This window comes from Thermobia domestica, chromosome 10 (assembly GCF_964235325.1).
Source record: "Thermobia domestica chromosome 10, izTheDome1.hap1.1, whole genome shotgun sequence".
Taxonomy (NCBI): Eukaryota; Metazoa; Arthropoda; class Insecta; order Zygentoma; family Lepismatidae; genus Thermobia; species Thermobia domestica.
Genome location: NC_137463.1, coordinates 94681969 through 94702439, shown reverse-complemented (window position 1 = coordinate 94702439; position 20471 = coordinate 94681969). Strand labels below are relative to the sequence as shown.

General features: G+C 34.9%; 1 long non-coding RNA gene across 1 annotated transcript; it reads right to left on the bottom strand.

Annotated features, from left to right (window-relative positions):
* Positions 1 to 9335: 9335 nt before the first annotated feature.
* On the bottom strand, positions 9336 to 18807 carry LOC145662033 (uncharacterized). Its single transcript, XR_014126955.1, has 2 exons — positions 18720 to 18807; positions 9336 to 9913 (listed from the first exon to the last, which is right to left on the bottom strand). It is a non-coding gene; the product is annotated as an uncharacterized LOC145662033 (long non-coding RNA).
* Between the last annotated feature and the right edge of the window lie 1664 nt (positions 18808 to 20471).

Sequence of the window (20471 nt, the reverse complement as noted above, 5' to 3'; positions counted from 1 at the left end):
ACGCGAACCCACCGGGCCCAGACGGGCAAGCTGTCAACACTCACTGACCCATCCACTACACCAATCATCTCCGGAAAGTAGAACTCAAATCGTCCCAAAATGTGAAGATTTCTAAGCCTCCCTCATTCTCACTCGCAGTCCAGCATCCCGATCCGCAGGTCATAGCCTGCATCCCATCAAGAGATAAGGTTACAAACCACAACCCGACAGAACAAGACACTGACCCAAGAGTGAAACTGACGGTGAATGCTTCGAAAATCTAAATGTTTGTGTTTACTAACCCAGATAAAAAAAAAAAATTCTCGAATCAAATCTAAATCGCGCAACGGGATGGAATTTCGGAAAAAAAAATGAATGCCAAAGTGAATTTAGTTGATCTTATTAACGAAGTGAAATTTCCTGGCAGGTCTGTGATTCCAACCCCGGTCACACTAAGTGAAATCGATTCTGTGAGTTTTCAAGACGCTATATTTACTTTCGTTACGTACTGCTTTAAACACTTTACTTTCTGAGTACCAACAATACTATTGAAGTTACTTTACGACATAGTTTTAAAATAATTAGCTTTGCACTGGACAATGAAAGATTTTGTTTCGACTCGCACACTTTATTACACTAACTTTCTGTATGATAAGAAATAACAGGAGAATACATTTAAAAAAAAAAAATCGCAAAGGTTGGAAATTGAGGAAAATTCTTGACATAGCTGAATGGGTAAGTCCATCATTGCATTACATACTCTCTTCACATATCATGAACAATTCTACATACGTTTGGTTTAGTCAAAAAAAAAAACATTTTGAAAATAAGGACATTTACTACCATCACCACATGAGCCTTGTACTACACAGGTATCACTTATTACGGCTGTGTGCTACATGCTTTACTTTCTTTTCTTAGTATTCTCTCTTCAGATACCGTTGTGGAGGTGGGGTCAGCGCGGAGGATTTATACCGACAAGGTGACCTCCCTTGTATGAGCTCAGACCTCATCCACTTTGATTCCCACAACAAAACATTTTCCTTTGAGATAATACATACACTAGATACATCTACCTGAAAAGAAAGTACACTTAACGTAGTCCCTAGCCTAACTATCTAACTAACTTAAACTAAACATATAAAATCACTTTATTCAACAGATTAATAATATAGCACACACCCTGCCTCTTACCGAGGACGTATGGGACGTCGACCATTCAGCTCTACTTTAGTATATTGTTAAAATTAAAAAAAAAAGTCTTAAACTATGTGCTTAAAAATTCGAATTTCTGGTTTCTGGTAAAAGGAATTCAAAATACCCAACGAACGTGTTATTGCTGACGAGCATCTCCCATTGCCGATAGTTGCAAGCACCCTTATTATCAATGTGAGCCGAAACTTTGTATACATTTTGTCTCATCATATTCAAACTACAGTGAAGGTGAGCACAAACCAGAGAATGGATTTAATTAGGTAATATAGCAGTACGGAAAAATAATAAATTAAAAAAAAAAAGAATATATGAGATTACATATTCAAAATATAATTTTGGGGGTGAAATGTATGTTCTCGAGAGTACACACATTTCTTGGACTGTTGGTAACAAACATCCACACTGAAACTCCAAAAAAAAAAAAAAAAAAATTTACCCCCCCTCCATTGAACGAGTATTTTATGTCACATCGTAGATTTTGTACATTGTATAACTTAGGGAAAACTACGCAGCGTTTAGCACATCATATTGGTGGACATCACCACGCCAATAACATAACACTTACTCCAATCCGAAAAAGGTTAGAAATTTAGCATGTTCTCACGTGGCCAAAACAACAGAAAATTTTGATGCTATCTTCTATAACTTACTTGGATTCCATGGGAAAAATATAGAATACTTCTCTCCCACGTCTGAAGGTTGTTGTTATTTTACACCAGCTCTCGAGGATGGAGAGCCTACCTCGGTGCACAAAAAATCAAATCATCGGATCTGACATCCATGAGTCGACAGTGAAGATGGCTTTTCCCCCAAACCACTTTCGGTTCTGACGTGAAAGATTTGCTCTCACTGCAGAAAATCCTATGTCCGTTGAGCACAGCAACCTACTCACTGCCTTCCATATTATGTCCACAGATATCAAAGGTATCAATTATTTTGTGTCGAAACCTTTAACTAATTCTCTTTCACGTTTTTCCTATGGACGGAGATTATCGTACGTCCATAACTTAACACTGCTTCCGGTAAAGACAATGACAATGGGAAGAAGATCCCTAATTGGAGGTTCATTGTGACGTAACTATACGATGATAGGTGTATCTATCAAGATCAAAGAAGCCGAAAAATCTCAACCACACCTGTGATTGCGGAAGATCCAATCACAGATAATTTAGATTAAACAAAGGGATGCTCCAAGAAGCTACTATGGCTGACTTTACAAATGAAAAATTTTAAAGAAGATTTTTGAAATAAAAATTTTGAATTCTTTCGAAGATCCCCAAAGCCAAAAATATGAAAGAAAATTGACTGGAAAGGACTAAATACGACCAGAAATTACCTTATTTCCTAAAATAATATTATATTTTAGCTAAATATACGAATAATTATTCAATGTAAAGATATTACTATATATTTCCCTCTAAATATACTAAAATCATTAGTTCAAGGAACTTAACGCAAATTTTTGCGGTCTACTTCAAATCAAGTCATTGATTAATTATATATTAAAAATAAAATTTTAATAAATATTAAATTCATATATACACTGGTTGCCCAAAACTTCCGGGCCATGTTACATTATACGATGTATAAGGTAACATACACAACTGCCTATAGCCTACACGTCACAATACCTCTCCGAGCACGATGTCAGAACGACTGCCATAATTTAATGAGACATTAACGTATTGTTAAAAAAAAATACTTTCAAAGTAATTCTGTTCTCCCACTTTTATATAAAAAAATGATCGAAATAAAATAGTATCAACTTTAAGAAAGTCCAAAATCGTTAAATGGAGTTAAAAGAAATTTCCCTGTTGCCAGTGATATACAGTATTAACGTGTTTCCCATATTCTATGCCTGTGCCGTTTTAAAATAAGTTACACTAACTGATGGGAATTCTAAAGGAATTTTGTTCAAATTAGCCAAATATAAGCTCAAAAAGATTTTAAACCTTTATGCGATGAAGAAGCAGTACACCCTCGTGAACGTAGTTACATTACTCACAAGAAATTTTCCTTTCTAGATTACATGATAAATTAATGAATTTGGGAAACTTACGCACACATTGCTCGTAAGCCATTGTGTTGTGAAAATCGGAACAGATATTTGATGACTGTTTTTTTGTTCAAATCGGAACTAGTTGAAAAGATTTCAAGTTCCAATACTGATTGCAATAGAAAAAAATGTAATTAGACACTGACAACCCATTTTCTTTATGTGGATTGAGTATTGTAAGAATATATTTCTTCTCTGACTTTATTCCCCTATTGCCACCTGAAGTGAAGGGCATGAACTTCCACTTCTAGTTTCGGTATTTATCTCCATAAAAATGTCTTTTTGATCTGGATTGAGCGTCCAAGGAGTAGGTTCTATCTTTGGTATTATTCCTGTAATCAAGTAGATCAAGTCTGAATATTGAATTTAAACACTTTGGAAGTCTACCGTAGTTCCACACTGTGAAACAAAACTCACCTGTTTTATATATAGAATGATAGCTTCTTAACTTGTAACGGACTATACTCCGTGCCAGTATTTCTTTAATAATTGTGGCTAGTTATTTTCTATTTTTCTGTTTCTTTTATTTCTGTAATTTTTTCATGTTTGCATTTTCCCACTTTTTATTTATTTTCACCATTTAATTGTTCATGAGGGGCCTGTCGGGAAAAAAAAAGTAGAAACTTACAGGAACAAACCATGATTCGACCAGGAATGCACTAATCAAGCAGAAAAGGGAAACAGGCAAAATTGCGTTAGCTATAGAATCCGAACGATGTTAACTGCGTTAACGTAACGCAGGCAAGTTTCGTTGACGTAAGGCGGGAAACCTACCAAACTTTTAGAACAAATTAACATGAGTTTTTGAAAATAAAATTATTCAACTTAAAATTAATAACTAACTAAAAATAATAACCATGGCCTATGGAACCCGAAGGTTCGATGCCATGTTCAGAAAAGCTCTCCATTGACTTCTATCCTTCGTCAACTTTATCCAGTTTCTATTTTGTATTCCCATTTCTACGAGATCCATCTTAATATTGTCCTCCCATGTGCGTCTAGGTCTTCCTAATGGTCGTTTTCAAATTGGACTGTTAAAGCTTCGAAAGCGTTCCTACTTTCTTCCATTTTGGCTACATGACCTGTCCACCTGAGCCTCTTAGATTTGATGTCCCTAACAATGTTTAATAAAATTGTGAAAATTCTGGTATAAATTATGTAGTTCTTCGTTATGAAGTTTCCGTTAGTCTCCATTTCCGTTCCTCTTGGATCCGAATATTCGTCTCACGATCTTGTTCTCAAATACTTTCGACATACGTTTTTCCCTCAGAGTAAGCGACTATGTTTCGCAAACATACAGAACAACAGGCATGATTATCGTTTTATATATTTTAAGCTTCAAATTCCACGACAGATTTCGCGAAGACAAAAGATCTTGGACTGAATAATAACAAGAACTCCCTGCTTTTAGTCCATATTTAATTTGTTCGTGAACATGAAGCAAATGCAATATTAGTAAAGTCAAAAGCAGTTGGGTATAAGTACACCAACGAATTTAAGGAAGTCTATCAACCTCGCACTTAATATTAAAGAAAGTGGATGGAACAATTTTCACAGATACAGGATAGTATTTTGAAAGAATGGAAAAACTTGTTTAAGAATTTCCTTAATACGTAGTCCAAAAATAATGTTCGTGGAGAATGTGAGACACAAATAGCAGAACCGTATATTCCAAACCCTAACCGAATAGAAATAGAGATTGCTATAAAGAAGTTAAGGAAACATAAAATCTCAGGGTGTATACGAAATTAGTGCTAAATTAATTTTTCTGGAGGAGAAAAATTGTGAAACGAGATGCACAAACTCATTCTCCTCATCTGGAACAAGGAGGAATTGATACACGAGTGGAAAAAATCCATCATTGTTCCAGTTTACACGAAATGCAACAAAACTGATTGTAGTATATCGAGGTAGTTGTCTTTTGTCAACATCCTATAAAATCCTCTCAAACATTCTGATGGCAAGATGGATCTCATACACAGATGAAATTATTGGATTCTACATATCAGTGCGGATTTAGGTGAATTCAATCAGCTATCAATAAGATATTTACATTTCGTTAAATAGTCGAAAAGAAATGGGAACTCAATACCCGAATACGTTAATTTTTTATTCATTTTATAAAGATCTATGACTCGATTAGGAAAGAAAAAATATTACACAATATTCTTACTGAATTTGGTATATTTAAAAAAAAAAGAGCTCGATAGATTCATTAAAATGTGTTTAAATGAATCCCAAAGTAGGAAAACACTTGTGCACGATCTTTCACATCGAGAATGACCTGAAATGAGGAGACGTTTCCCTATTATTAATTAGTTTAGCTCTGGATTACACTATAAGGAATATCAAATATAGAACCACGATCTAGAGCTGAATAGTTGACACCAGTTATCGCGCATCCTGATAATGTAAATCTGACAGGGGATGATATGACAATAGAAAGAAATGCAGAGGATTTAATACTGAGGAAACTAAATTGCATGGAAATTTGTCGTGACGAAATAATACTGCAAATTATGGATACGTTAAAATATCAAGTAATACTTTAGACAAAGTGGATACTTTCAAATATCTAGGATCAACATTAACAGACTAAAACTATACTCATGAATAACTTACATGTTGACTGAAAGCAGTGTATTCCTGTTATTATCCAGCCTTTTGTATTCGCGAATTTAATTGAAAAATTTGAAACTTTAAATATATAAAACAACACTTTTGCCTATTGTGCTGTATGGTTGCGAAACATGGTCTCTTACTTTGAAGGAGAAACGTAGTCTCAAAGTATTTGAGAATACATTCTAAGGCGAATATTCGGACCCCAGACAAACGTGAAGGGGAATAGTGGAAATTTAATAATGAAGAACTGTATAATTTATACGGTTTATCTAACTTGTTAGGGTAATAAAATCTAGGACGTTGAGGTGCGCAGATCATATTAGCAAGAATGAAAGAAAGTAGAGATGCTTTGGAAACTTTAACTCTAAACTCAATCTGGAAAAGACCATTAGGAAGGCCTAGATGCAGATAGGAAGATAGTATTAAGATGGATAATAGAAAGTATGTTCCCTTGGCTAAGAACAGAAGTCAATGGAGAGCTTTTGTTTGATTTGATTTGACTTGAGTTGAGAGTCCCTTTCAGCAGGCTTTGTGAGTCGTACTGCTTAATGTGCGATCCGAATCACACGAGCTCCGACGGCGAACGTACTCGATATGATGTTCCAAGTATGGTGTGCTGGGTTTAATATTTGTTTGCATGCAAATGATGTCCACTTTCAGCATATGTTATCATAATTCTTACAAAATCAGGTAAACCTTTGTAAAATTTTTTAGCATTACCTTCATCAAATTTCATCATTAGAGAAATGTCGAATTCAGTGACAACTTGGACTCACTGTACGATATACAATAAAATAAAACGAAAGTCTCTATTTATAACAATTTACTTGAAACCTTAAAAAGTGTACTGAAACAATATTAAACTGGAATGGAGTGGAACAATGTTTATGACAGGCATAAAAGACAAAGAAATTTACAAATCAGGGTAACATTCTGGTTCAGTTAGAGCTTATCATAATTACTTATAGTTTCATTTAAGGTTAGTGTAGAGAGAGGACACAAGGGTATGACGAAGAACTACACTGATTTTTTTATATAATTATTTTAGTTTGAATGAAGGTAGCTCACGCGCATACTTTTATTAGATTTTCTCTTATAGAAGTCCAAGAAAAATTGAAAAAATTAAAAATCCATTTTACTTCGCATTTTAACACTGAAACATACATTTTATTTATCTTTGATTTATCAACTTAAGTAGCATATCAAACTTTATACTGGAGAGCTCGGTGGCTCAGTGGTAGAGCGTTTACCTATGGTGCATAGGGTCTCTGGTTCGATTTACAGCCAAAAACATTGTGGTGGACAACATCGTGTAGGTGTTTTTTTTCGATTTCCAATTACTCCAATTTCCTCTCATATTCTCGTTTTATCAATTTTTCCATAATCATTTACCTGCTTCAACCATCGTCTCCCTAAGCCTAAAGTGGATCATAAGAAGTTAAACGGAAATATTTCATTTCATTCCAAACTTTGTACTTCTCATGTACTAAAAACGTTAAGTTTCTTTGGCTTTTGTGATAGTTGGTGATCGCATCTTCTCAACCATTTTTCTAACACGTTTCTAGAGACCACAGTCTCTTAATTTGCACGCACTATACCACATATTGTCAACAGTTATGGTGCTCCTCTCATTGAATAGACAGAACTTTTACTTGAATCTGGATGCTACGATCTTCCTAATATAAGCAACATAAGTTCTAGATGTCAACCGCTTTGAGACTTGTGTCATCTATTCAAGAAATCCTTTAGTCTTCGATGGAACAACTGATGTGTCCGACATATGCATCTATCCACATTGAATTAATTTCCTTACCGTGTTATCAGTATACACAAATCTTTACTTTATGATTTTTGTCGATACCTTTGGTTTTCAACGGGTAGTTACGTCGAAACAAGATTTGTTGGTGCACATTTCCAGTAAGATGTTTGAATATGATCGTCACTTGATTCCAGGTGCTAACGAATTCAATTTTCAATTTGTTTTTCTCTTCATTTCCCTCCCACAAATTGCAGTGATCGAAATATCAAAACAACTATGCCGAGTTAACAAAAAATGATTTTACCTTTCTGATGCTGTTCTTTCGTAAATTTAAGGGGGGAACTTGAGCATGAATTGGATTATAAAAATATGAAGTGGACTGATGGGTACACATATGTACTCCCGTATACCTTCAATTACATCCCTGTTTTTGACAAAGTGTTTCTTCATTACATCACTCGGAGAGTTAAATGTAAATTTAAGTTTGATATTTTGATTTTCAACATTCTTGGGAATCCGAGAGTCCTCCAGTCTTTCCCAAGAAATGTCCTCTCACCTAAGATCAATAAAGAGTACAGTAACAATACTGTTTAATTGACAGACCATTAAGCTAATATAGACCGTTAAACCATTAACCAAAATCACGTACTACACACACCCTGATTGTTTTCCACCATAGACTTCTATGATGAAACGTTAAGCTACGTACGCTCTCAGGGATGACAAGGAATTGATATAATCTTTCTCAACCGCTTTGCATATTTCATAATTTGACAAGCTCTAGAGATGTAGGAGAATTTCTTCTGAGGAATATCACTTTTCTACTTCCGATAATAATTACATGTATTCAAAGCATGTCGTCTTTGTACTCTAGACCTTCAATTATGCAAATTTAGATTCATTTTATTTCCTGTGAACTTTTCTTTTACACACTTACAAAATTCTGAAAAAATTTCTGCCTCTGTAGGTATGAATCTTTGGCCACACACTGTACGAAAAATTTGTACTAAACCACTAAAAACCTGGGTTTAAGCACGGGACTCCAGTTATTTCCCGGTTTCAAAACCAAAATTTCTCCCTATTTTTTCAATTTTACCCTTATCGTCTTTTACAAACGCGGGAAGTACAGAGCGTGTTAAACAGTTTCCCTTTAGATAGAATTTAACAAATAAAACACAAAATCTATATTTACATATGTACAAATTTATTTACATATAATGGAAATATTTACAAGTTATATATTTACATATGTACAAGTGTATTTTAATATAATACAAATACTAACAATCAATTTACACATATAATACAATTAATATTTACAACTTATATATTTACATATGTACAAGTGTATTTACATATAATATACATATTTACAATCACTTTATACATATAATACAATTAATATTTACATAATTACTACTATATACACTATTTACAAAAATTTCAGAATTAGTGAAGTCCCCTTCTCCACTCTCAGACTGCTCCTTACTGGGGTGAATGAGAGGTGCATTACAGGGTCTTGAAGTCTTCAGTTGTTTCACTTCCTATTCTCTTTGCTTCGAAATTACATCTTGTAATCTATAAACTTGGTTTGCTGTGGTGGCCCAGGGCGTCCTCCTCCCCTACCCCGGGACCACACCTCACCTGGATATGTGGCGTAAGTTAACCAGGCACTTGAAGTCTTCACATGGTATGCAATCTGCCTTTATATCTTGTAAGAGGGAAATCTGATTTGATGTTTGTAGTCCGGAGCTTCCTCTTCCGTTCTTTCCGGATCACTTCTCACCTTGGCATATTCTGTATGTTGTAGAGGTTCCTAAAATCTTTAGTTTTGTATCTGTTACTTCCTCCCGTTCGAAATTACATCTTGCAACCTGTAAACTTGCATCCTCATCCCCTCTCTAGAACTACTTCTCTCTACAGTTAAAATATTATATAGTTCTGTACGGTAGTTAGTAGAACTTCTTTGTTTGATGACGTGCAGTGTTATATGTAATTCTAATTTTGTAATCTTGATTTTTAACAATTGTAAGGGCCAGGGTGTCCTCCATTCAACCACCCGAGACTTCATTTCTCCTAAGAACATTTTACATTTCATTTCATATTGTGCAGTAGATATTTTCCCCAAGACGTTTGTTACAATTCTAAACTCAAAAAGCTGATTTCGTGGTATTTGTGATGTATTGGTCAGTCACGAAGAAAGTCGCATCGTCTTGGAAGTTCAGATTTTAATTATGTTAGTACTCATAAATTCTTCGATAGATTTATCTTCGTTAGTTAACCTGAAACAATAACGATATATATGTTATTAACATGTAAACGACTTTTTGTATAAAAGTTAAAATTAATTTGTAAATTAAACTGGGATTCTCTGAGTTTCCAATATATATTTCAATATAGTTTTCTAAATACCTTTATATGAGTCCATTGTGTTGATAACGTTTATTTGTGAAACATTATCCGTTCGATGTATTTGTTTTGTTTTGATTTAATTTTGAGTTTAGCGAGGATATATGAGACATGGACCTAGAGCTTAACGTGAGATCCGAACCACATGAGCTCCTGCCGGGAATCGAACCTGGGTCTTCCACGCCAAAGGCGCGTATGCTAACCCCTTAGCCACGAGGAAGCACTTTGAGATATGTATATATATGTGAGTGTGTGTTTGTGTGTTTTGAAATTCATATTTCATATTAGTTTTGCTGTTAAATGAATATTGGCAAATCATATGCTTCTTAGTTTTAACTTTTCCTATCGGAAGAAATTCAAAGTGAAAATTTGTAAAATTATTAGTGTGTTTGTTCTTGCTGTAAAGGTTGATCATGTTTGATCTCACACAGCACCACAGTATGTGATATGTCAGATTTAGAAAAACTAAATGTTATTAAAATATTTAGCGGATAAAAATAATGGAAACAATTTCACAAACCGAGACCTCCAGATTGGGAAGAAATGCAAACACCAACCATTTCACACAGAAAAGTATGGAATTGTGTGCCATTCAGGATTTTTGTGGGGGATAGGGACAAAATCTCGCGGCCGAAATATCGCCGCCCAAAATCTCGCCGGCCAAAACCTCGCGGGACAAAATTTCGCCGGGCCAAAACCTCGCGTGGCCAAAACCTCGCCGCCCAAAACCTCGCGGGACAAAATCTTGCCGGGCCAAACCCTCGCGTGGTTAAAACCTCGCCGCCCAAAACCTCTCGGGACAAAATCTCGCCGGGCCAAAACCTCGTCGCGAATGAAACTTTTCTTTAAAATTTACCCAATGAGTTTCTTAATATGCTATTCCACATTACAAATAATAATAATAATAATAATAATAATAATAATAATAATAATAATAATAATAATAATAATAATAATAATAAGAAGAAGAAGAAGAAGAAGAAGAAGAAAAAGAAGAAGAAGAAGATACAAAAGATCGTGTGCGTGGGCTTTCTCGGGTTATTCCCGTTTCCTCCCACTTTCTTTATTTGATCATTTCCTTCATCCTGGTCATCTACGTCTCCTTTAACCTACAGGACATAATCAAGGGACGTCGCGAAAACTGATATATTATTTCATATTTTCATAGACATTGGGTGATATCAATAAAAATAAGTAACTACTCCTGAGAAGTCCTGCTCGAGAATCGGAGTAACTACACCTGGAGTAATCTCCTCCCTCAATTTCGTATCAATAAAACAAGCCACTACTCAGGTCTAGTCTGCTCCAGATTTATGAACGTTTACTCGCGCTTCCTCTGCACGTAGCACTGAGTCGTATCAATAAAAGAAGTAGTTACTCATTTCTCCCATCCGTCGCGCGGTCATTTCGTTGTTTTTAACTTATGGCGTAATATCCTAAACGCCATGGAAGGGACAAGTAGCAACGACAGTTTCAATTAAAGTGCATTTGTGGATATTATAAAAATTCCAGTGGTACTTTCAAAGTCACAGTTACCAGAAAGTAAACGAAGGAAAGCCGAAGCTTTGAAGGCAATTACAGTGAAATGCAACGAAATATCAAATACATCTACAAATTAGAGACAAATCCAAAAGAGAATCTTTAATATCCGAACGAGCATTAAGAAAAAAAAAAGAAAGAAAGAAAAACTAATTTGAAAAAGAAAACGGGAAACAAGAAAGTAATACTGAAACCACGGGAACGAACTTCTTGGAACTGATGGATGTTGATTGGAATCCAGCAATATCAATATTAGCACGACAAGTGCATATCACGTATTGTCCAAGGTCTTTGTAGATTGTTTGGCTTGAAGAACGAAATCAGACACTTGATCCCTTTGTTTCCTTTTTTAAATAGTCCAGCCAGTCACGTCATAAAGCACATCCATCTGATTGCGTTTTCCACACCATACGCGTCCCCTTTCACCTTGGCATAAAAAAATATACATTCTCATGTATTCAACCTTCCTATCAGCGTTGAGTTGAGTTGATTTTGAGTTTAATGTCCTTTTCAGTAGCGAGGCTATATGGACGGATGAGTAACTTGGAATCCGAACCATATGAACTCCCGCCGGGAATCGAACGCGGGTCTCTCATGCCAAAGGCATGTACGCTATCCGCTTAGCCACGAAGGAGCTCTTCCTATTAGCGTATTCGTCTCCAAAATACTAGGTTTCTTTATTGCCACGTGTTTATAGTCAAGTGCTCCGATAGCACCCGGAAATGTATATTGTTCTTGCCACTCTGCCTTTGCTGTTTGAATATTACACACACCTCCGGAAACAATCAATTTTCAGATTTCGCAATAATCGCATCCATTACACTTGTAGTAGTCATAGAAACAGTACTTTGAGCCACAACAGAATCCCCTGACATTCAATTCAGACCTGGAATCCCGGATCACTCACGTAAAGCAAGAAAACCCGCATCTTTTTGCCATTACGTAGTGCACCATCCCAAATTTCCGTTGATTCTCCTAAAAAATGTTGTGCTAACTACTTTACATTTTCTTTCATGAACCTATGTTTTTTGTAATCTCCATTTGCAACATTTCTATGCAATTTATAAGTTTTACTACATAGCAAAACAATCATATACTCTGAAATATTTCGCACGGAGTCACCTATTTAGCTTGCTCCACAAATTTGGAGAAGTTACTAGCATCACAGAAGAGTCTTGATTTTTATTGATATCAAACGCGGAGTAGTTATTCGGCTCGAGAATAGAGGTGTGGTTACTTCAAAAGGGCGGGGCTTCTCCGAGGTCAGCCGAGACGACTAGTGCTCAGTTCTCTTTTTATTGATACCAATGCGAGTAACTACTTCAAAATTGGGCGTAATGAGTAACTTCTCCGTTTTATTGATATCACCCATTATTAGATTTTTCTTAAAGTTTTAAGTTGTTGGATGTTCCAAAGTTCACGAAACTAACCCCGTTAGTTGTCATTACTTTCCTTATGCAGACTTTCTTTCCTTATAACCAGTTTAAAAACATCCTGTTGCCCTACATTCACATTGAAATCCTCTAATACAGAAATAGAATTTTCGTATGGTATCGCGGGACTTGGTCAAATACCCGTGATACTTATTCTGAAACAGTGTCTTTTATACCGTCATCCTTATCATCTGTTGGAACATTTACATTTTGGTCAGGCGATATTTTGGGGCGCGAGGTTTTGGAAGACGAGGTTTTGGCAAGGCGAGGTTTTGGCCCCGCGAGATTTTGGCCCGCGAGGTTTTGGGCGTCGAGGTTTTGACCAGGCGAGGTTTTGGCCAGGCGAGATTTTGTACCGCGAGGTTTTGGGCGGCGAGGTTTTGGCCAAGCGAGGTTTCGGCCCGGCGAGATTTTGTCCCGCGAGGTTTTGGGCGGCGAGGTTTTGGCCAAGCGAGGTTTTCGCCGCGAGGTTTTGTACCCAAACCTTTTTGTGGGATGCTAAACTCAAAGTGTAAGCTTAGAAGAATGGTGATGTTCCTATTTACAGATAACCTTGCTGATTGTAAAACTGGCATACCTAAAACAGACCGGACACAGTGCTCGCATGGAAAATACTTGGGAAGCAAGGAGTTTGGTTTAATATTTACTAGAGATGACTCGAGGAAAGACAAAATATTAAACGAGCTAAGAAATAAAATTTCTAATGAATAATGAAATGAAATATCCTACTAGTATGCCCTGAAGACTAAAGGAGACAAATGATTAACGAATGATAATGAAAGTATTCATAGAATGAGAAAGTGAGAGGAAACAAAAAACTCGAGAAAAATCATGGTCACATTGTTCTTCAATACAAATTCTCTTAGCCTTTGATCTAACCATGGACCCTTTGCACCAAAGGGGAACCACAGAACCACCGTTTCTCCATGAAATGGTTAAATACATTGAAAAGTATCTTACAATATATATAGAAAAAAGTTTCAAAGTACGTGGAGAATGAGCTTTTAATGGCCTAGGGTGCTTAATGGATTCAATGGAGCAATGGAGCTCTTTCTCAACATTATTAAGGATAAAACAGGATACACTAATTGATGTCTGTACACAAATGGACTGGCTCCATGAAACGGGCGAAGCCACAAATGGATATTGATAGGGCACTATACCAATTAATCAGATAGGGGAGTTTTATTTCATTTATAGACGTCTATTGTAACAGATATCTCATACAATCATATATGATTTTAATTATAACGTAACATGCAATTTAGAAATAAAGATACTTCAGACAAAAATTTTGTCTTAGTTTGATTACAGAAGACAGCCGCGGTGTCCCGATAATATCGTTGTAACTTCAGATTAGCCAACTTTCAATACGCCTTCAAACATTATTACTGGAAAAAGATTCACAACATACATGCATTATTCATTTGATGTATTATTCCAGGAAAGTAACGTAAATATTTTTAAAAAAAATTACAAACAATATTTGCGTCTCTGTTAGGAGTATGTATCATCGTTAGAAGATGATAGACAACAATATGTACAACCTGCTACTTAACATTGTATAAAAGTTGTAAATTATTTTTGGCTATGAAATACATACTTTTGCGTACTATAAAGATTATTTTTGGATTCTGTCGAAGGCTACAAACGAGAATATATCCTCAAAGTATCTCACTTTATTTAGCTCGATTTAATCTATCAAGTAAGAATGTCTCCAGTGGCAGATCTAGCCCGGGCCATGTGGATCCTAGATCCCTCCAGTTTTTTCAGTGTCAAAAATAATTCAAGCTATTATCTATATATTTTTTAAAGTTTATAGTAAACTCATGACATATCTATTATAGTCGGGGTTCTGGCTACCCTTCCCCCACTAGATCCCCCACTTTAGACAATGTAGAAGTTAAGTAAATGATGAAAGTTTAATAATTAATCATAAATTAGAATTAATATCTCATTAGCTATACTGTGTATTTACATCTAATTAGTTTAATAATGAAAACTTGAAGAGGGTATATTTCAGTATCACTTTCATCTTCAATAGATGGCACCATTATCGTAGTACCAATTTCTTAGCTTTGTTTAAAAAAATCTTTTCTCCATTTTCTTAAAAATTTGCATCAGGATTTACGCTCACTTTTTCACTCTGTATTTATTGTGCAATGGTTTCAGGAATATATTAATTTTCATTGTTTTTAAACGTACCATACAGTTAGAAGTCTCAAGCTTCATTTTGCTAGTATCCAGACCATACTCCTGCTTTCTGGAAGCCTACTTCACCCACATTAGTATATCTCGTGAATAAAAGTAAACTCATATTTCTACACTACAGCACAAAAAGTAGAATAATTTGAGAAAAATAAACTGTAAAGAATCTAATTTCTCATTTTTACACCAAACGGTAATAAATGTAACGATTGTTGATCAGAAGGGAGAAAATCTGAATATTCCAAACGCAATGTCCCGTCCCGTTACAGAAGATTTCTCCTAAAATACCACTTCACAGATGATGTTATTCTTCCTTGTTAATGCCTAGTATATATATTGCGCTATCCTCCAGATGGTTGAAATAATTTATTGCTTTGAGTACATGGTTTACGTATTTATATGCTCACATTTAGTACCCACTTCGGGTGCAAACTTATTGTCAAACAGTCAGCCACCTCAGAAAAGGAAATGATAAACACAAAACCAGCTTTTATATTGAAGCTGACAAAACAAACTGGTAAAAGGTTACTCTCGGGGAGTATTTACTAAACAAAAAAATATTCCCACAAAACAGGAGCAAGTAAAACAGTAGATTGATAACAAGGTAAGACAAAACAAAATATAAATAGTAAGTAGTTTAGATAATGAGGTGGGCAAGTCCTCTCTTACCCCCTAATCACATCACACACTAAATATCTATAGCATTTCCGTTATATTACATATTAGACTATGTTCAACGATTTTAAATCAACAAGGTAACACATGAACGTCACCGAACTACTTTCATAACAATGTGCCTCACAATACCAACAAACTAAATCCCTTTATAATTAAAGGAGCCTGTGTTTTCCATTTGCTACAAGATAATCGAAAACTTTTAATTGGAATGTAATTTTCTATATGCAAAAAGTAATGACATGTACACTAGCTAAGAAACTCCAATGGCCTCCTCAAAGTCCTTAGTAGTAGTTTGAGTTCAATTTCTATTCGGTCACAATTTCTATTATCATAAATGATAAAATAGGGGGAAATAATAGTTTAAAAATTGAAATCTCTTAAAAGTACGAATAAACATTTTAACAAGACAATTTATAATTACTGTTATCATTTTCAATGCGAGTGAGGAGGAGTGATTGAAGACATTCGTTGGTATTTGTATTTGATGTGTTACAGACGTATGCAGAGGATTTGTGTATGAACCGCTTACTGCAGAAAGCAAACATGTCCACATTTCGTAATGTTGCAGGAGAGGCAAAAAACGGAAGAAAGCTATCTTTACGATATTTCCACCATTACATGTATTTTTCCTTTAATGATACAAGTATACGTGATTAAAATACACATGCAAAATTTACGGGGGCGCTGTTTTGTGTTTTGGACATGTTTCTGCATAGTTCAAACAAATTGTGGATTGAATTGATTCAAGAAAATGAAAATGAAAATGAAATTGATAAACATCCGTTATTGGAAGATAACTTAGCTATTAAAGATTTCTGAATATTATATGAGTTGCCGAACTACAAATTAATCAGTCATCTTTGTCATCAGAACGTATTTCCATTGTGATGGGCCAAGATGTTATTGAACTCCAAAATAGTATCTTTTCTTGAGGTATGTAGACCAATGTTTTCTGATGTCATCCATTTTCTTGTTGCTTATGGGCAGGAAAGAGTTGTAGGAAGGCAGGTCAAAGTGTTTAAAAGAGTTCCTTAGCCTAAAAGTATCCACTATCAAACCACCAATATTCATGTTACACTGAACACTATGTGGAATTAGAGATAAGAAGTACATGTCATAGTATTTTGAAATGCTGAAAGTCGTTTTTATGTGTTTAGGGACATTATTACCGTGAGAGTTATCGCTCAGACACTTTTTATTTATTTATTTATTTATTGTAGAATTCAGACCACCAGGAAATGTAGTCATTGAAATCAGTCGCTTTCATTTGAACAATGGAAAACTTGTTGCAGGAGATCGAGGGAGTTTTTATGAGCTCAACAACGTCATCCACTGTGTAGTATCTTTCCTCCTTCATCAGCTTCTTCCCTATTATCCCGAAATTCATATTATTGGGCATGAAAGAGTGACTTCTAACGGGAAAACTACAAAGTCTCATTTACTGCAGATAGGGTATTCATCGGGGACAAGTTACCTATCTCGAGTAAACAGACAATTAAAGGCGTCGCGATGTTCATTGTTATTGAGCGGACAAGTGTTATTTCGGTGCTATACCATCCATTGACTTATTACAAAGCATTATCGCTCCAAAAAAGGAAATGTGTAAATGTTGGACAGCGTTGCCAGACTCACAGCTCGGAATTATTCCAAAACCTGATCGATATTATGCTAGATTTGGTCAAATTATGCTAGATCTTCATAATTACTAATTCAGGAGTTTTAAAAGAAAGAAAAATGAAGTTGAGATACGATAACGTAACTTAAAATACGCAGAGCGCAAGAATGCGTGGATATAACTCAATACTTCACGCAAAAAAGCTTTAACTCAACTAAACTAGTGCAGTCGTTGCCAGACTCAATGGCGTATATATCGTATAAATGAATACAAAGTGTTTGTTTATATATTTTGAAAGAAAATTACCTCGCAGCATAAGTGGAGTTGGGAATTGTCTGCTGGGGGGCAGATTTTTGTCGGTTTCGGACATTTCATTTCAGGAATAAAGATGGTCATGAAGTCAGAAATAAAGATGGTGAAGTTGTCAAAAAGTTGGTGGGAGAATGGCCCTCATAGCTCCTTCCATGCCTCGCAGTTAGGGGATTAGAAAACTCTGAGTGGAGCCACACACACTAAAAAAAAGCACAAAGCCGTTTCTTACTTACTTCGGAAAATGAAACCGCCTGTATGGTTTACCAACTGTATGAATCAATGAATTAATGGAAGAGGTTACATTTCTGACGTTCTTTTGCTTCTCACGACCAACTTCTTTCTCATCTCCAGGTTTTGCGGTTTTTTGATAAACTTGATTAAATTATGCTAGATTTGGGCAGAATGTTAAAAGGAAAATCTAGATGCTAAAGACATGCAAATTATGCTAGATCTAGCATCATTATGCTATATCTGGCAACGCTGATGTTGGATATGTTTGCTTTCTGCAGTAAGCGGTTCATATGGTTAAGAAGAGAACTGGAAAATTATTAATTCAGGAAAGGAGTTCAAAACATTTCTCTCTTGATAAACAGAAATTCTAATTTCTAGATAACTGAGAACATTTTACAGGACAGTAAACAAATATTTTTAACATTCATCTTTTAAAATATAAAACATGAAATTAAAGTATAAATCATAAACTTAAGTAATTAGTATTTCATCGTTTCGAAAGAAAAAAACAGATTTATGAAAAGCCTACTATATTTCATTGCTCATTATGCAATTTCAGCTAGTTTCCTAGCTATGGTATAAATATTTTTTTTTTACCTTTTACAGTTCTACTATAAACTATTCTTATCTTTCAAAGATAAGATAAATACTAATAGTAGTTACCTTAAATTTAGACTTCTTTTCATTTTCTGGAGAAGTTATTTCTTCGCAATTACTTCACTAATTTAATTCTAGACGAATTAATAACGATAGTTACGAAATACTACAATTAACAATAGACATAAAAAACAAGGATATTGTTAATTGCACAATATTGTTTAGCGTTTAACGGAAATTATTTTGTCTAAACATAAGACATATACCAATCGATAGAGCTGACCAAAATGATATGGGTGAATGTAAATCCCATGCTTATTTTTTGAGAAAGTCAAAAAAAAAAAAAAAAAACGAATTTTTCAAAAACCTGAAATTGATACTGTACGATAAAATCACTGAAACGAATACTAAAATATACTTTCACCAAGCTTTACATTATGACACTAGCAAGACGAGTACACAGTATGATTAATTAGATATAGTTCAAAATTAATACTAAATCTTAAATTAAAATTTTTGTTTAATCTTAACATTGTCCTAAGATGGAATATATAACAATTCATAGAATATGTCAAGTTGAACAAAATTACATGATTGAGGATAAATTCTGATGCTAAGTTTCTTTTCGTTTCTTTTCTCTTTTCTTCCTTTTCTTTTTCTCTTTTCTTTCTTTCTTTCTTTCTTTTTTTTTTTTTAAGAAAAACGAATCTTCTAGTACTATAATGTGTGTTGTTCATTGTCAATCTGACAAAGTTGAAAGTTTTCTTTATGACAGAATCCAAGTCCAAACTTAAGAAGAGGGATGGTCTCCTTGCGTATTGCCCTAATCACAAACATTGTAATGGTTTCCTCCTTGAGAGACCATTGATGTGGATAAAATATTAAATGCCCAGCTATAACAATGTGTATTTGCCCAATGATCCAATAACAGTAGATCCGAAGTATTTCAAAAACGCTTGATTTGAAATTGGAAAAAGAAATCTGGCACTCGTTACTTTTAAAATTAAAAAGAAAAAAAAAAGACTTTCATTTCGTATCAAAGGAACTTCGATAGATATCGAGTTTACAAAAGATAAAGAGCTCCCTCGTGACTATCTGGTAAGCGTACGCGTTTTCGGCACTGGAGACTCAGAATCGTTTCTCGGTGGTAGTCATGTGGTACAGATTCCAGGTTAAGCTGTAGGTTCACGTCTCATATAGCCTCTCTGCTAAACGAAACCTAATCTCTAATTCAATCCAATCCAAACAATTTTTTTAAAAAAAGAAATATATATTTCAAATGTGGACTCTTTTAATCAATTAATAAGGTAGTGTTATTAACATAAATTATACATTTAAATTCTACTTTGGATTCTTGTTTGTCTCTTTGCAAGCAGGATATGCATAAAGGATGTTTGTTATCGTTGGGATAAGAGAAAAAGATAGATATAATTTGAGTTAACGAAAAAGGAAATGAAGTCTATAAATAAAATTGCTGTAAAGCCTTTTTAATAATTCTCTTACGAATATAATTGTGAGTAGAAAATGGGAAGAAAAATTCATAAAACTGTATTCTTTATAGAGCATCTATATGTATGTACGTGTGCAAACGATTGTGACGAGATGTCACACAATTTCTGTCACTTTTACACGTCATTGTTGGCGACACGTGCTTCGTAAATTGTTGTCGTAGCTGAAGGTGTAACGAGATGCATTGTGGTGCTATCAGCCACCATTTTTGAATGCTTTGTCGTCCCATTACGTTGGCGAAGAGCAAGGGGAGAGGAAATTTACAGAGATGCTAAGTTGTAGGGGAGACTGGAAACGGGAGACAGAAAA